Source organism: Arachis ipaensis, chromosome B01 (assembly GCF_000816755.2).
Source record: "Arachis ipaensis cultivar K30076 chromosome B01, Araip1.1, whole genome shotgun sequence".
NCBI classification, from domain to species: Eukaryota; Viridiplantae; Streptophyta; class Magnoliopsida; order Fabales; family Fabaceae; genus Arachis; species Arachis ipaensis.
Window position 1 is genome coordinate 16,500,088 of NC_029785.2, and position 16,815 is coordinate 16,516,902.

Below are 16,815 nucleotides of genomic sequence, written 5' to 3' on the forward strand. Positions count from 1 at the left end.
TGCGCCGCAACGACGTCGGGCAACCGGCCCCGGGAGAAGGAAAGCTGGCAGCAAACTGGGAAGACCCCTACAAAATCAAAGAAGTGCTTGGCAAAGGCGCCTACAAGCTGGAAAGACTCGACGGCAAAGAAATTTCGAGAACATGGAATGCAGGTAACCTGAGAAGGTTCTATTCATAGCTTGGGCACACCGGCCAAGCGGCCTGACGAGCTAGATGGATGTTTACTTTTATCAAATGATAATTTCCAATGATTTACTTTTATCAAATGCCTACCATGTTCATGAATTTGTTTAGCTGACGACTAATTTTTACTTGTCTGAATTCTTCCATCTACTACTCCCCAATACGTATCCCACACAATCGCATTCTTCAACGGCAACCCGGGACTGATCACCCCGGGAGCCAGTCGGATCATAGCCATAATTAACGGCCGTGATAATATGACCAAGACGGTTTCAACCACGTTACCAACGTAAACGGCAAAATGGACACAAGCAATAAGTCCACACAAAAAAAAAACGGTAACAAAACATAAACGCCACTAAACAAACAAGATAGCGGCAATAACTAGAAGCCGACCAAGTGACCATTAAAGAGTAACAAACGTCTTAACGGTTGCAACAAAGTATTTTACAAAACCATACACAAGTTACAAGAGTTCACTTTCAGGGCATATCAACAATCTTGCCATCCTGAATCGTTTTGAAAACCCCAATAGCCGACGTGTCGAAGTTCGGAACCACGATCTTCACCTGAGCCTTGAGAGCCTCCTCATTCATGAAGATCGTGTTCTTTCCTTGCTCTTTAGTCGCCTTGTGCTTCCTCTTAAGCTCTTCGACCTCGGCTTGAGCAGCTCTAGCCGACGAAACGGCCTGGTCACGTTCCTTCTCCAAGGCCGCCACCCGACCCTGCGCGGCATTCAACTGACTCTCAAGGGTCATATCCCGCTCGACCAAACGAGACACGGTCTCATCGGAGGCTTTCAACTTCTCCTCAGCAGAGGCAGCTTTCTCCTCAGTGGCCTTGAGCTTCTCCCATGCCTCGGACAGCTGCCCCTGGAGCGACTCGACTTGAACTTTGAAATCATTGTTCGCCTTGGCAGAAGACTCAAGTTTCCTTCGAAGCGCCTGCATCCCCGACAGCTTGAACTTGGCTTTCCGAGCTATCACAGCTCCGCGGAGCAGAGTACGATACATCCACCTCACCTGGCCCGCCAATTCGGTGCCATGGAAGTGGTCCTCCGTGCCAGGGATCAGCTGGGAGTCAAGGAAAGCGGCAGCGTCAAAATTCCTTTCCATCACGGTAAGGGTTCCTTCCGGGCTGGAGGATGCCCTTCGCCTCTTAGGAGTGGGGATGAACTGCAAATCATCATCCTCCTGACGAGAAGATGACGAGTGCCCAACAGCGGCCGTCTCATCGAGAACGGGAGAAGTTCGCGCCCCGACAGAGTTCTTATCGGACATCTCGGCGTCCCGAGGAGAAGGTACGGCTTGATTCTCCTTCTCCTCGGCAGGGCCTTCCGACTTCCCGGCATCCTTCTCGTCAGCCTTCTCCTCGTCGCTATCCTCCAAGAAGGTCTTGACTAAACTTTCGAGCCCGGTTACCGAAGCAGACATCTCCATTACAACAGAGAAACAAATGCGTTAGTCAAGAAGTCGGCAAGAGCAAATTAAATAATAAACGAAGCAAAAGTACAAGACAAAACAGCTCACAAATATAATTCCTGGCGGCCTCCCGTTCACCCATAAGGAGGTGGGGGTTCACGGGGTTCTTTCCAAAAATCGCAAACAACACATCGGCAATTCTTTTATTTACAGGGGACATCCCCTTGTAGGTCACCTTAATGAAGGTGTTAGACCCCGCCCCGAAGCTCCAATATGTCGGGATGAGGCGTTCTCCCTCTAGCGACAACCAAAAGGGATGGCGACCTTTGACGGGACGAACTTTGAAGTATTTGTCTTTGAACCCATGATAGGAGTCTTCGAACAGGCCAAATACCCTCCGACCTTGGGCAGATCGGAAAGACAGGAACCCTTTCCTCGCTTTCCCTTGTCTGGAAGGGTTGGTAAGGTTGAAGAAGAAGAGAAAGACATCCACCGACACCGGCAGCTCGAGATATTCACAAACCATCTCGAAACAGCGGATAGAAGCCCAGCTATTCGGATGAAGCTGCGACGGTGACACGGATATCCGATTAAGAAGCGACATCTGAAAATCGAAAAACGGTATGCGAACGCCAACCTGGGTGAACATGGCTTTGTAAAACCAAATCCAGTCGGCAACTCGGGGGGAGCGAAAATTAATCTCATACAACCGCTCATTGGGGGCAGGAACGAAGGACTCATAATTGGCCTCTTCGTCTGTCCCCCCGCACAGATACCCGGCTTGCCGGAACTCTGTCAACTCCTCCAGATCCATCTGATTCGGCGAGTCCTTCACATCGGAGGTCACCCAAGCCTAGGGGTCATAGTTCGCGGCGGAAGCAGAAGCCCGGAAAATGATGCGAGGCATACCTACAGTGGGAGTATCACTCCATTAGTCTATGAGGTCGGGAGTCCGGAAAAAACCCAGAAACTATGTCCATCCTATTCAACAGTTAAGATCAAGCATGACTAAAGTTATACCTATCATGCAAGCCACCTAAAAGCCTACCCTGGAATGGTACCCCTCCCCTAACGCGTTTACTTGGCACTAAAAAGCCATCTAGCAACAAGGATCAAACAAAAACAGCAAGAACATGGAGCTAATGCAAGCAGTAAACGCTACAACAACAAAGCAGAAAAGAGAGATGATCAAAGATTACCTGAATCGGTACGAAAACTGAGAAGGAAGAAGGAGAGACGCACGGAGATGCTAGAACGAAGCTTTGGGATGCTCTGGGATTTTCTGGGTGAAGAAGAATGAGATAGTAGGAGCAAGAGTGTAAGGGGAAAAAATCAAAGCAAAACTGTTTAAAACTGCCACCCAGGAAGCGCGAAAGACCTGGGGGCAAAATAGTCTTTGCATACGAGATTTTCCAGCCCATTATGAGCATTAAATGCCCTGCGCGAAGAACGAGGCGACAAACGGTCGTTCCAACAACGAACAGACACGCGCACAAGAGGCATGTCCACTCCACGGACGGCCGGCCTGACGACGCCATACGAGAAAGGAGATGACGTGCCACCAACTATCCTCATGGTCGTTGCTGGCACGTCGGGGGCACTGTTACGGCCTGGCCCAAGCAGTTTACGGGCCGGCCCGACCCGAGCAGCACCCGACCCGAACGGTCGGGGGGCGAGATGCTCAGATCTCGACCCGAACATGCGCCCCTGACACGCGTCCCTGACAGCTTCGCCACAACTGTACAAGGAAGGCCTCGAAGAAGGTGGGCCTGTCCCTGCAGGGCCCACCTCTAACACGGTATATATGGGGAAGGACCTACCCTTCCCCCAAGGTACGTCACATACCACTCACTCTCTACTCGCCTGCACACTTCACTGACTAGGGCGTCGGAGTGTCTTTGCAGGTGACACTCCCCTTCTGTATTCGAAGAGCTCGGGACCTCGCATATCCCCAACCCGAAAACGTACGACCAGACGACTTTTCCTTCTTTGGAGAGGATACCAATCCTACCCGTCCGGTACCCGATCTACCGAACAGAAATCTTCACTGTTTCGGTGTGATTTTGTGAGTTGCCCGTTAAAAGGGTAAGAACACATTTTTTCTTGGAATGATTGTTCCAGCATTCCATGATTGAAATTTATAAAATTCGTAAATTACGGTTTACTTCGTCTTAATAAGGCGGGTTCGTATTTTTAAAAATAAAAATAAAAATATATTTAGTTAAAATATTATTTTCATATAAGGCGAAATATACTTTTGATAATGTTGTTTAATTATCGGGTCCAAATTGAACTGATAAAAAATTGTATTAATATTCTTTGATAAATTTAACTTCATCAAAATATTCTAAAGATATTTTAAGATTGAGATAACATAAAATATCAGTGTCAGCAATACTGATATAATTATCATTTGATCTGATAAATAAAATAAAGTGATCAAATAATTACTAATTTTAATAATTATCTTCCAAAAATCAATTTTGGCTACAAATTTTCTTTGATCCTATCCATTTCATATGTTTCTCCCCTCTTCCCGTTTCCTAATTATATAAAAATTAATTTAGCACATGCTGAATTAACTTAAGTTGGATAATATTGAAAGAAAAAAAAATGGTAAATGAAAGAGAAATAGCTAAAGAAAAAGAAATTAAAGAGAGATAGCTAAAGAAAGAGAGCAAGAGAATGTTGCTTAAAGAGAAAGAAAAGATAGTGTGTTCTTGTATTCATTAATCTTTACCTTTACTACTCTCAAGAGATCAAGATCTCATATCAATAATATAATCCAACTAATCAATTCCTCTCATCTTCATCTTCATTCTTATATTAATTTTCTTAAAATTTGTGAAGAAAATCTTCCTTTTCTCCTTCCATTAGTATTCGGTCATACTAGGTTCTTCAAAGAAGAAAAATGTTTTTATTTTTTTGTATAAAAAATTATTTCTAGATCTTCTGAAAAGTGAGAAAGAACATCAATTTCAAGCTCAAATATGAAAAAAAAATTTCTCCTCTTCTCTTATGAAATTCGGCCATGGTTACTTGGGTAACAAGAAAATTATTTTGATGATGTCTTGTTCATAATATGTGTTCTAGAAATCCGCAAAGAATCACAACATAAAAAATTTCAAACTTCAAAGATGAGAAATTTATTCCTTTCTCTTCTATGATAATTCGGCCGTAAAGGCTAAAAGTGTTTAAATTTGTTTTAATTTTGATTTAAGAGAAAGAAGTGATCAAAAGGTTCTAAGGAGAGAATTGGAAGGCTAACAAGTGAGGTAAGAGTTAGGGTTAGATTAGAATATCTCATGAATGTCATCAAATTCTAATTAATATTTTGATGATGATTTGATGAAATTGGTTGCCTATGTATGTTCATATTGATGATTGAATGTTGAATGATTAAGATTTAACAATGATGCTGGTAGCTGACGAATTGGTGAAGAGTTTTTGGGGCTAAAATATAATTTTATAAAATTTTAAAAATAAGTGAAAATCTTGTAAGATGATGTTCGTATTTGTTAAGCGAGTAAAAGAATGAAAAATTGCAAGAAAAAAGCTTAAAGAGACTTAAAAGTGTCATAAAAAAGAAATTGATAAATATGAAAGAAGTATGATGCACCTAAAGTGAGATTTAGGCTTGGTTTGGTAAAATTTTTTGGAGAGGTGCTTGTGCTTTTAAAAAGTACAAGCACCTCATTTTGCGTTTGGTAAATTAAAAAGCCCAAGTGCTTGTGCTTGCAGCTTTTAAAAGTTATGGGTGCTTTTGAAAGCACCTAACAAGGAGCTTTTCAAAGTTGGCTTATACTTTTTAAAATTTAAAAATCTAATATAACCTCATATGTTAATTAATTTTCAAATTTAATGCTTGCATTTATGTCTATTATAGTATTTTTAAATTTTAAAAGCTATTTTACCAAACACAATGGTTGTTGCTTGTATTTATTGAAAGCTATTTTTAATTTAATTTACCAAACATAAATGCTACAACTTTTATAAAACCATCTTTTAAAAGTTAGCTTTTATAAACTACTTTTGAAAAATAAAAGCTTTACCAATCTAAGCCTTAGAAAATAGAATATGAGAAGTGAGTAGAGATCAAATAAGCAGCATAGTGTAATTTAGGATAAAAAGTGGGCTAAAATATAATTAAGAAAAAAATTAGACTAAAAATAAAAATATAAAAAATTTAGGAATAAAAGCATAATTATAAGAAAAATTAGGTCAAAATGTAATTAAAATGAACTTTTGAGTATAAATCATAATTTTAGTAAAGTATAGAAGTAAAATTGCAAATATGATAAAATGTTAAGATTGTTGTAAAATAAATAAATAAAAAAGATAAAATAAGAAATAAAAGACCATATTATTAATATTAGCTAATATAATTAACTCAATATAATAAAGATAATTTATATATATATATATATATATAGCAACTTATTTGTAAGAGAGAAAGAAAAGAACAGTATATGAAAAGAGAGAATGATTTTTTATTGTTTTTGTTGTTTTTTAAAAGCCTCAGCTTATGCCCCTATTTATATATGTGCAAGGTTTCACTTTTTCAAACTATATTAAATACAGTTATCCTTGAGAAACTGTATCTTATGAAAAATGGGCATCCACATAAGGTGTGATAAGGTATACTTATCACAACACTCTCCTTGGATGACCATTTAGGATTATTGTCTCGTTAAAACCTTACTAAAGAAAAACCCAGTGGAAAAAAACCTTAGTGAAGGAAAAAGAGTACAATATCCTTTAGTGATGGAGACTGTCTCATTAAAAATCTTGTCAAGAAAAATCCAATGGGAAAAAAACCTGATCAAGGAAAAAAGAGTACAGTCTCCCCCTCTTGTTGACATCACTTAACGTCTCGAAATCGGAGCATCCCAATCTCATGTACCAATCTTTCAAAGGAGGATTTTGGGAGTGACTTTGTGAATAAATCTGCCGGATTGTCACTTGAGCGGATCTGTTGGACATCAATTGTCCTTTGATTTTGAAGATCATGAGTGAAGAAAAATTTGGGAGAAATATGCTTTGTTCTATCACCTTTGATATATCCACTTTTAAGTTGAGCAATACATGCTGTATTATCTTCAAACAGGACAGTTAGAGCTATATTCTGATCAATCAGTCCACATGATGACAGAATATATTGGATCAAACTCCTCAGCCAAAAACACTCTCGACTAGTTTCATGTATTGCTAGTATTTCAGCATGATTAGAGGATGTTGCTACAATTGTCTGTTTTGTGGACCTCCATGATATAGCTGTACCACCATATGTGAATAGGTATCCTGCTTGAGATCTCCCTTTATGTGGATCAGACAAGTATCCAACGTCTGCATAGCCAACTAATTGTGACTTGAATCCATAGGGATAAAACAATCCCATATCAACCGTTCCATGAAGATATCGAAAGATTTGCTTGATTTCACTCCAATGTCTTCTGGTTGGAGAGGAACTATACCTTGCTAGTAAATTCACAGCAAATGATATATCGGGTCGTGTATTATTAGCAAGATACATTAGCGCTCCAATAGCACTAAGATGTGGTACTTCAGGACCAAGGATATCTTCATTCTCTTCTTTAGGACGGAATTGATCCTTCTCCATATCCAAAGATCTTACGATCATTGGGGTACTCAAGGGATGTGACTTATCCATATAAAATCTTTTCAAGATCTTTTCTGTGTATGTCGCTTGATAAATAAAGATCCAATTTTTTGTATGCTCGATCTGCAGGTTGAGACAAAATTTAGTCTTTCCAAGATCTTTCATCTCAAACTCTTCTTTTAGAGTTTTTATAACTTTTGGAACCACTTCAAGAGTTCCAATGATATTTAAATCATCAACTTACACAGCAATTATAATGAATCCAGATATAGTTTTCTTTATGAAAACACACGGGCAGATATCATCATTCTTGAATCCATTTTTGGTCAGATACTCAGTAAGACGATTATACCACATTCGTCCAGATTGCTTTAAACCATATAAAGATCTTTGCAATTTAACTGAGTATAACCCCTGCGAATATTCATTGGATGGTTTAGACAACTTTAGCCCTTCAGGGACTTTCATATAGATATTCCGATCTAATGAGCTGTATAAGTAGGCTGTTACCACATCCATTAAATGCATATGCAGTTTATGATATGCAGATAAACTGACCAAATAACACAATGTTATTGCATCCACTACAGGGGAGTACGTTTCTTCATAATCTATACCGAGCCTTTGTGAAAAATCTTGTGCCACAAGTCGGTCTTTGTAGCGCACAACTTCATTTTTCTCATTTCGTTTTCTCACAAATACTTATCGGTATCCAACAGGTTTTACATCTTCTAGTGTACGGACTATAGGTCCAAAGACTTCACGTTTTGCAAGTGAGTCTAACTCAGCCTTCATGGCTTCCCATTTTGGCCAATCATTTCTGTGTCGACATTCTTCGACTGATCTTGGCTCAAGATCCTTACTTTCATGTATGATATTTAATGCCACATTATATGCAAATATTTCATTGACAATTGTCTTATTTCGGTCCGATTCTCTCTTGTAAAGACATAATTTATCGAGATCTCGTCATTTTCATAATTTTCAAGTACCTGAACGTCTTCTGACGTTAAAACTATATTAGAATTTTGGACAACTGCAGGTGTCTTTACTATGTCTTTTTCAACAGGAATGTTATTTACCTCTTTTCTCTTTCGATGATTTTTGTCTTTGGAACCGACAGGCCTGCCACGCTTCTGGCGTGTATTTGCTTCGGTGGCAATTTGTCCAACTGGGACGTCAATTCGAATTGGGGCATTTTTCGCTGGTATATACGACTTGGTTATCCTCTTTGTATCGGAAAATGCATCAAGCAATTCATTTGTTATTCTTTGCAAATGTATAATCTTTTGAACTTCTAGTTCACATTGCCCTTATTGAAGATCTAAATGCATCAACGATGATACATTCCAATTAAGTTTCTTTTCAAGAAGCTTATTCTCTCCCCCTAATGTTGAAAATTTTGATTCATCAAAATGACAATCCGCAAACCGGGCTTTAAATACATCTCCAATTTGTATCTCAAGATACCTCACTATAGAGGAAGAATCATATCCAACATATATCCTCAATTTTCTTTGGGGTCCCATTTTGGTGCGATTAGGTGGTGCAATAGGAACATATATCGCACACCCAAATATTCTTAAATGGAAAATATTTTGCTGCTGGCCAAAAGCTAATTGCATAGGAGAGAACTGATGGTAACTCGTTGGCCTCAAACGAATAAGTGCTGCGGCATGTAAAATAGCATGCCTCCAAACCGAGGTTGAGAAATTTGTCCTCATAAGTAAGGGTCTAGCAATTAATTGGAGGCGTTTAATAAGTGATTCTGCTAACCCATTTTGTGTGTGAACATAAGCTACTGGATGTTCAACACTTATTCCATTAGCCATACAATAAGCATCAAAAGTTTGGAAAGTAAATTCACCAGTATTATCAAGACAAATTGCTTTGATTGGATTTTCTGAAAACTGTGCTTTTAATCGAATAATTTGAGCTAGTAATCTCGCAAACGCCAAGTTGCGAGAAGATAATAAGCACACGTGTGACCATCTCGAAGATGCGTCTATTAGGACCATAAAATATCTAAAAGATCCACATGGTGGATGAATAAGTCCACATATATCACCTTGAATCCTTTCTAGGAATTCAGGGGACTCAAATCCAATCTTTACTGGTGATGGCCTTAAAATTAACTTCCCTTGAGAATATGCAACACAACAAAATTCACTAGTTTTAAGAATCTTCTGGTTCTTTAGTGAATGTCCATGGAAGTTTTCAATAATTCTCCTCATCATGGTTGTTCTCGGATGACCCAATCTATCATGCCAAGTTATGAATTTATTTAGGCTAGTAAACTTCTGGTTTACAATGACATGTGATTCAATTGCACTAATTTTGGTATAATACAACCCAGATAAAAGTGAGGATAATTTTTCTAATATAACTTTCCTATTTGAATCATGAGTTGTGATACATAAATACTCATAATTTCCTTCATTCATTGTCTCAACATGATATCTATTTCGGCAAATATCTTTGAAACTCAACAAGTTCCTCAAGGACTTGGTAGATAATAGTGCATTATTTATTATAAGTTTCGTTCCTCCAAGAAACAAAATTATAGCTCTTCCGGAACCTTCTATCACATTGTCTGAGCCAATAATAGTTAACATATTCCTCTTTTGGCACAAGATGGGTAAAATATATATCACTTTTGAGAATGGTGTGCGAACTTGCACTATCCGCAAGGCATACATCTTCATTATATATCCTTGCCATTTTCTTCAAAAACAAATAATAATAATAAAATGAGTAGTATGCACAGTTAAATTGAATACTTGATCGAAATTATTTTTCTAAGAAACACTGTTCATAAAAATAATGTCATATATTAAAATTTTATTTTAAAACTTGACACATTTAATGATTTCAAAATTCATAAACATTAATATTTCATTATTTATATACATCACATTTGAAACTTAAATACATAGAAATAAAACTTAACAATAAGTTTTTTACATTATTTATTTACATAGATACTTCACAATCCCACATATTAAACTATTCCAACATTGATCAAATGACCAATATTTCCTTCAGGGTCCTCAAAGAAATTAGATACATCATAATGAGTAGTAAAATTTTCAGTATCATTTAAAACAACGGAAACAATTATCCTCTGTTGATTTATTTTGCCCAATATTTTTTTTTTTATCCCACTTCTGGTGAGATCCTCTCTTTTGAATATAATTCCTTTTCCTTCCATAATTTTTCTTGTCATTTACCTCTTCTGGGGTAATTTGTCGCATTTACTTCAGAAAATGGGGCGGCACAAGCTGGGCGCACTTCATGATTTTTCAAGAGCAACTCATTGTTGCGTTCAGCAATAAGAAGGTAAGAAATTAACTCAGAATATTTTTTAAACCTTTTTTCTCGATACTGCTGTTGCAGGAGCACATTCGAGGCATGGAAGGTTGAAAAAGTTTTCTCCAACATATCATGATCAGTTATCTTTTCCCCACATAATTTCATTCGTGAGGTGATTCGAAACATTGTAGAATTATATTCATTTATGGATTTAAAATCCTGTAGACGCAAGTGCGTCCATTCATATCGGGCTTGAGGAAGTATCACCACTTTTTATAATTGTACCTTTCTTCAAGGTCTTTCCAAAGATCTGCAGGATCTTTTAATGTGAGATATTCATTTTTCAATCCTCCATCAAGATGACGACGAAGAAAAAACATGGCTTTGGCTTTATCCTTTTGAGATGCATTATTTTCAGCCTTAATGGTATCTCCAAGATCCATTGAATCAAGATGGATTTCAGCATCTAATATCCATGATAAATAATTGTTTCCAGATATATCAAGAATATTGAATTCAAGATGAGAGAGTTTCGAAATAATGAAAATTTGTTACCTGAGTCTTCCTAAATTTTGATCAGAGTCTCATGCTGATAACGTGTTGTAAAATAAATAAATAAATAAGATAAAATAAGAAATAGAAGACTCTAGTATTAATATTAGCTAATATAATATATATATATATATATATATATATATATATATATAGCAACTTATTTGTAAAAGAGAAAGAAAAGAACAGTATATAAAAAGAGAGAATGCTTTTTTATTATTTTTGTTGTTTTTTAAAAGCCTCAACTTATGCCCCCTATTTATACATGTGCAAGGTTTCACTTTTTCAAACTATATTAAATACAGTCATCCTTGAGAAACTGCATCTTATGAAAAATAGGCATCCACATAAGTTGTGATAAGGTATACTTATCACAACAAAGATAAGATTGTAATTATGTTAAAAGATAGGGACATATAATTAGGTCTACTTAAGGATAAAATAGTCCTTAGAAAAAAGTTTAAGGGTGAAATAGTAACTTGGGACCAGAGGTATAAGGGGTAAAATTGTTGTTTTGATAAAAAGATAAGATTAAAGTAGTTATAAAGCATTAAGGATTAAAAGGTCATTTTGGTAAAACATGAGGTTAATAAACCGATAAATTTAAAACATTAAGGACAAAAAAGTTATTTTATAAGATATTAAGGGTAAAGATGTAATTATGAGGGAAGGAGAATATAAAAGCCTTTTAATTAAAAAATTTAAGGTGCAAATAGTAATATAAAATATTAAAGGGCATAATGATTATTTTGTAAAAAGACTATAGACAAAAGGATCCTTTAAGCTGCGTTTAAAAAAAAAAACTAAAACTAAGAGATAGAGATTGAATTATGTCTTAATATTCTATTTAATTTGAGATAAATATAAAGACTGAAATAAAAATTATTAAAATACCCGTATTTATTAAAGATAATAATAATTTTGTTCTTTTACTTTTTTCATCTTCTTCTTCCAGTCTCTTTTTCTTCTTCTTCTTACTTTCTTCAAATGCATCATAAAAAGTATTATTATTATCATTGTCCATCTTTTTTTTTTCTCCACATTAGATCTTTTAATCTTAACAATGTTCTCAGCTTTCCTATCTCTGCTATCATCCATTTTATTTCTAACCAAATTGACATTGAAAGAGTGATTTATTTGTAGGCCTAATCTTATTCACAACTATAGAATCATTTTCTGATGGTTGTTTGAAAGAAGTAGATTTTCAAAGAAAAAGCTTTGGATTTAGAGTGTTTTAAGTTTTCTTAGAATATCATGTCTAGATCTAGCACTATTGACATTGCCATTAACACTATTATCTTTTCTCTCAAGTTTCAAAAGAAGTAACTCTTCGACATTCTCCATGTCTTCATCCTCCTCCTCTATTACCTCACCCCAATGCCACTTACTCCTCCATCTTCTCCTTCTCCTTCTCCGATTTTTCTTCCCTCTGCTTTGACTCCCTCTCCAATTGCATCAAGGAGTCCCATTTACAGGCCCTCTACCTCTTCTGCCAGTCGTAATTATCCCTCATCCGTGCTTGGAATGCCTCCTTTCTTTCTAATTCTCATTCTTCGACGCCTCAAGTCCTTGCTGTTCAAGCAGATGTCCTCATGGAAACAAGAGAAAGAACGAATGAGTTAGAAAGGAAAGAATGAAAGAACTAAAAAAGTCCTAATTTTGTTTGAAGAGAGGGGTAAGATTGAAATTTTAAAATTTGAATGAATGTAAATTTAGAAAGAAATGTTATTAAAGTTTGTGAGTTCTATGGTGCCTTTGTTATGGTGCCTAAATTGTCTAACTTCCCTTTTAAAGTAAAAAATAAAATGTTTAAAATAAAAAATAAATCATGTAAAATTTATTAAATATTATTTATTTACCTTTTTTAGTAAGTTAGGTAGAAAGTGATAGGCACCATAGCATTCACCATTAAAGTTTTAGTCTCGGTCTTAAAAAATTTCAGTTCTCTGTGTTTCCACTTTCTAGAGGTACTGAAGGGATTAAAATTTTGAGTCTTAGGACTGAAATTTTAGTTCTAGTCTCTAATCACCAAACATGATACTAAGTTCTAATCTTCTAGTCTCAGTTCCGGTCTTTGCAAACAATCGCAACCTTAGAAAATAAACAGAATATGACATACATAAATATCCTAAAAGCTATATGTAATGGAATAATGAACGTTAACCACACTAAGATGCTTGTGAATGAATAATTTCTTGGCAGGGTCGAGGTTTTGTCTCGGCTGTTCAATGCCTAAATAATGTGGGGAGACCCACCTGATTGTAAACTCTGTTTCTCAACTGGGAACATATTGGGGCATCAAGCTCTGTGATGATTGTCGACAACCCTGAATAATTTCGCCCATGAAACACATATGCTGACTATACACAGTTATGAAGCCATATTTGGGCTGATTCTCGGGTAACGCCGAGTTATGGATAGTCAACCGATGCGTGAGATTATGGCCTACATAGGGCAGACATGCATTATGTTGTTTGATGTGTATTCTTCGTGATTTGTGATTTGCACATATTCTTTGTGACGGTGTTATGTGCTTGATTCTCGATTATTATGCTATGTGATTTCTCTATGTTTCTCTATTATTATGCTATGTGATTTCTCTATGTTTGATCTATTTACTGAGATTGTAGATTGTGGTATAATTAAAGAAAGACTAAGATTATGCTAAGCTAGGGATGCGAGACTTTGAACCTAGGATCAACCTAGTATACGCAGGAATGATTAAACGCTAAAGCTTTGTACTAGAACCAATAATCATCGCAACCGTTTTTTGTTGGTACCTTGCTGGAAACCATAGGTTCTCACCATCTTTCCTTCACTATTTCTATAGATGGAACCAACGGTAACGTTCGCTGAATACTAAGACTGTTTTTTGCTACAACCTAGACCACGAAATACGTTTAGCGTTTTGGAAGACACCTGATAACATGTAAAGCCTTCAAGACTAGAGTGTTTTTCTTATTGTTTATTAGCATTTTTCTTGAGGAATATGATTTTACTATTTTTTGTTAGTCTAGTAGTAGACTAAGGGCTTTCTGAATGATCTTGGGCTTAGGGTGTCATATGTTCATAACCATAGAATGACTGGATGCTAACACCTGACAATTAACATTTATGATGACATGATGAAAGTTGGGTCGTTACAAGTAGTCCCATTTTCTAGTATTTTGATAATCTATTTATAGAAATACTTTTGTGTTTAGATTTACATTTCTTGGAGATTAAGCTTATTTACCTATGTGTAGGCTCTTTTTGATCATCAAGCAATTTCACCTACCATTAAATCTTTTTGGGAATCAAAAAATTCTACCCATGGTCTGAAAAGTGATTACTTCTTTAAATACCAAATTTTTTCTCCACATTAGGCAGTTACATCTAGACTAGAAAACTAAGCATATATTTTTTTTAATTGTAGCCTCTGTCGTCTTCAACTACCCCCAATGAACTATCCACTTCATCAATTTTGGCCAAGATTGCTTCAATATGTTTTCGATTCCTCTTCTCTGAGTTCTTGATTCCTTTAACCTCTTCTAGACCTCTAAAGTCCTTGTTCGACTCTTGTTATGGAACCTTTGGATCTTACTACAACTACCTTCCTCTTTCGACATTAATCTTCTACATTCAAATTCGAGATTTTCCTTCCTTTCTTTTAATCTTGATATGAGCTTGTGCTTCTTGGTATGATGTTAAGATGAACCATCAAGACTCGATACCATGTGCTTTAATATTCTAGAGCTATTTTGACCTTACTCATGTTTGGTCAAAATAAACTTTCATACCAACAATTAAAAATGATGTTTTAACTGTTTTTTTTTTTTTTTTTGAGTGATTTATTTGTATTTTCTTTCTCATAAAGTTTTTTTGAATTAACATGCGCTCAACACAGCAAAGTGGAGCAATTAGAGTCTAGAACATAAGTAAAAACAAGTGACAAACATTACTAACAACTCGAATAGTAGAATCAACCCTTCGTCATTCCGGCGTTGCCATCAACAACCAAAGGGAGCACCACCTAGCCACTCGTCCGAGAGCATGAAGGACTTATTTATTATTTCCACGACGCCCGAGCCATGATTATTGAAAACTCGATCATTCCTCTCTAGCCACACTGCCCAAATGACAGCAAAGAAGCCAACCAGCCACCTTTTCCTCTCAACCTTACTTCGTGCCGCATGCAACCAACCCTCAAAGTGTTGTTTCAGTGTACCTGGTACAGTCCATGACCTTCCAAGGGCAAACAGCCACGCATTCCACACTTGCCAAGTGATCTCGCAACCAACAAACAGATGAAACGCAGTCTCAACCGCCTTTTTACATAAAGCACAAATATTATCACGCTGATCAATAACACCTAGCCTGGACAATCGTTCTTTAGTATTCACCCTTTCAATCAACACAAACCAAGTAAATAGTTCGACCCTGTGCGGGACAACTCCACTCCAAACAGCACTAGTGAAGCTATAACTTGTTATTTCCTCCGGGAGAACCTCTTCTTGCACCACCTTGACAAAGGATTTAGTTGAGAAAATACCAGTTCTATCAAACTTCCAGATGACCCTATCCTCCCTTTCCGTCGTTAGCTTCACTGTCATTAAGATCTCATGTAGCTGGTTCAAAAGCTCCAGTTCCCATTGAAACAGTTGTCGCCGCCACTGGAAGCTCCAAATCCATTCTACTCCATCCCAAAATCCACAGTCCCCAATTACATATCCCTTAAGGTTTGAGACCGAAAACAGTCTTGGGAATTTCTCCTTTAAGGCCCCACCAGGTAACCAGACATCTTCCCAAAATCGGGTAGTTCTACCATTCCCTACGTCCATTGACAGCCCTCGGATCATCTTCTCTCTTAGCTGTGGATCCCTTATTCGAAGCTGACATATATCCTTCCAAGGCCCCCCTCTTTGAGGCACAGGCTGCCCACACAGCATCTCAGCCGGACTCATGCTATTACAGGAACACACTACTTTCTTCCATAAGGGGCAGTCCTCTTTCGAAAATCGCCACCACCATTTAAACAAAAGGGCCGTGTTCCGAAGCACTGCATCTCCCACTCCCAACCCACCCGCCTTTTTCGGCGCCATCACTACCTCCCATCGCACAAGTGGCATACCGGACCTCCCATCTTCTTTACTCCACAAGAACCGTCTTTGTAAGGCTATCAATTTCTCGGCTACAGCCTTAGGCAACTGGTATAAGCTTAGATAGTATATAGGCAAGCTGTTCAGAACGGACTTAATGAGAACCAACTTACCCGCTTTATTGAGAGTCTTTGCTTTCCACAGACTTAGTTTTTCCTCAACCTTATCAATCACTGGCTTCCATGTCTTCACTAGCCTCGGATTCGCTCCCAAGGAAATGCCAAGGTACCGAACAGGAAGGGAGGCCTCCTTACATCCCAACAGGCGGCACATCTGTTGCGCCCAGCGCTGATCACAATTAACCGGAATGAAACTAGACTTCTCAAAATTAATGCTCAACCCAGACATCAGTTCAAAACATCGAAGAAGACGCTTGTAATTCCGAATTGTCTCTTCCTCTGGAGGGCAAAACAGTATAGTGTCATCCGCAAACTGCAAATGCGATAATTCAATGTGATCTTGCTTTAATTTCATTTTATAATTTTTTTTTCAATAGATTTTTCATTACCTTCTACTATTTTTACCTAATTTTTCTTAATCAGGGAGTATTTTATTAGACTTATAATATTTTTTCAAGAGATAATAATA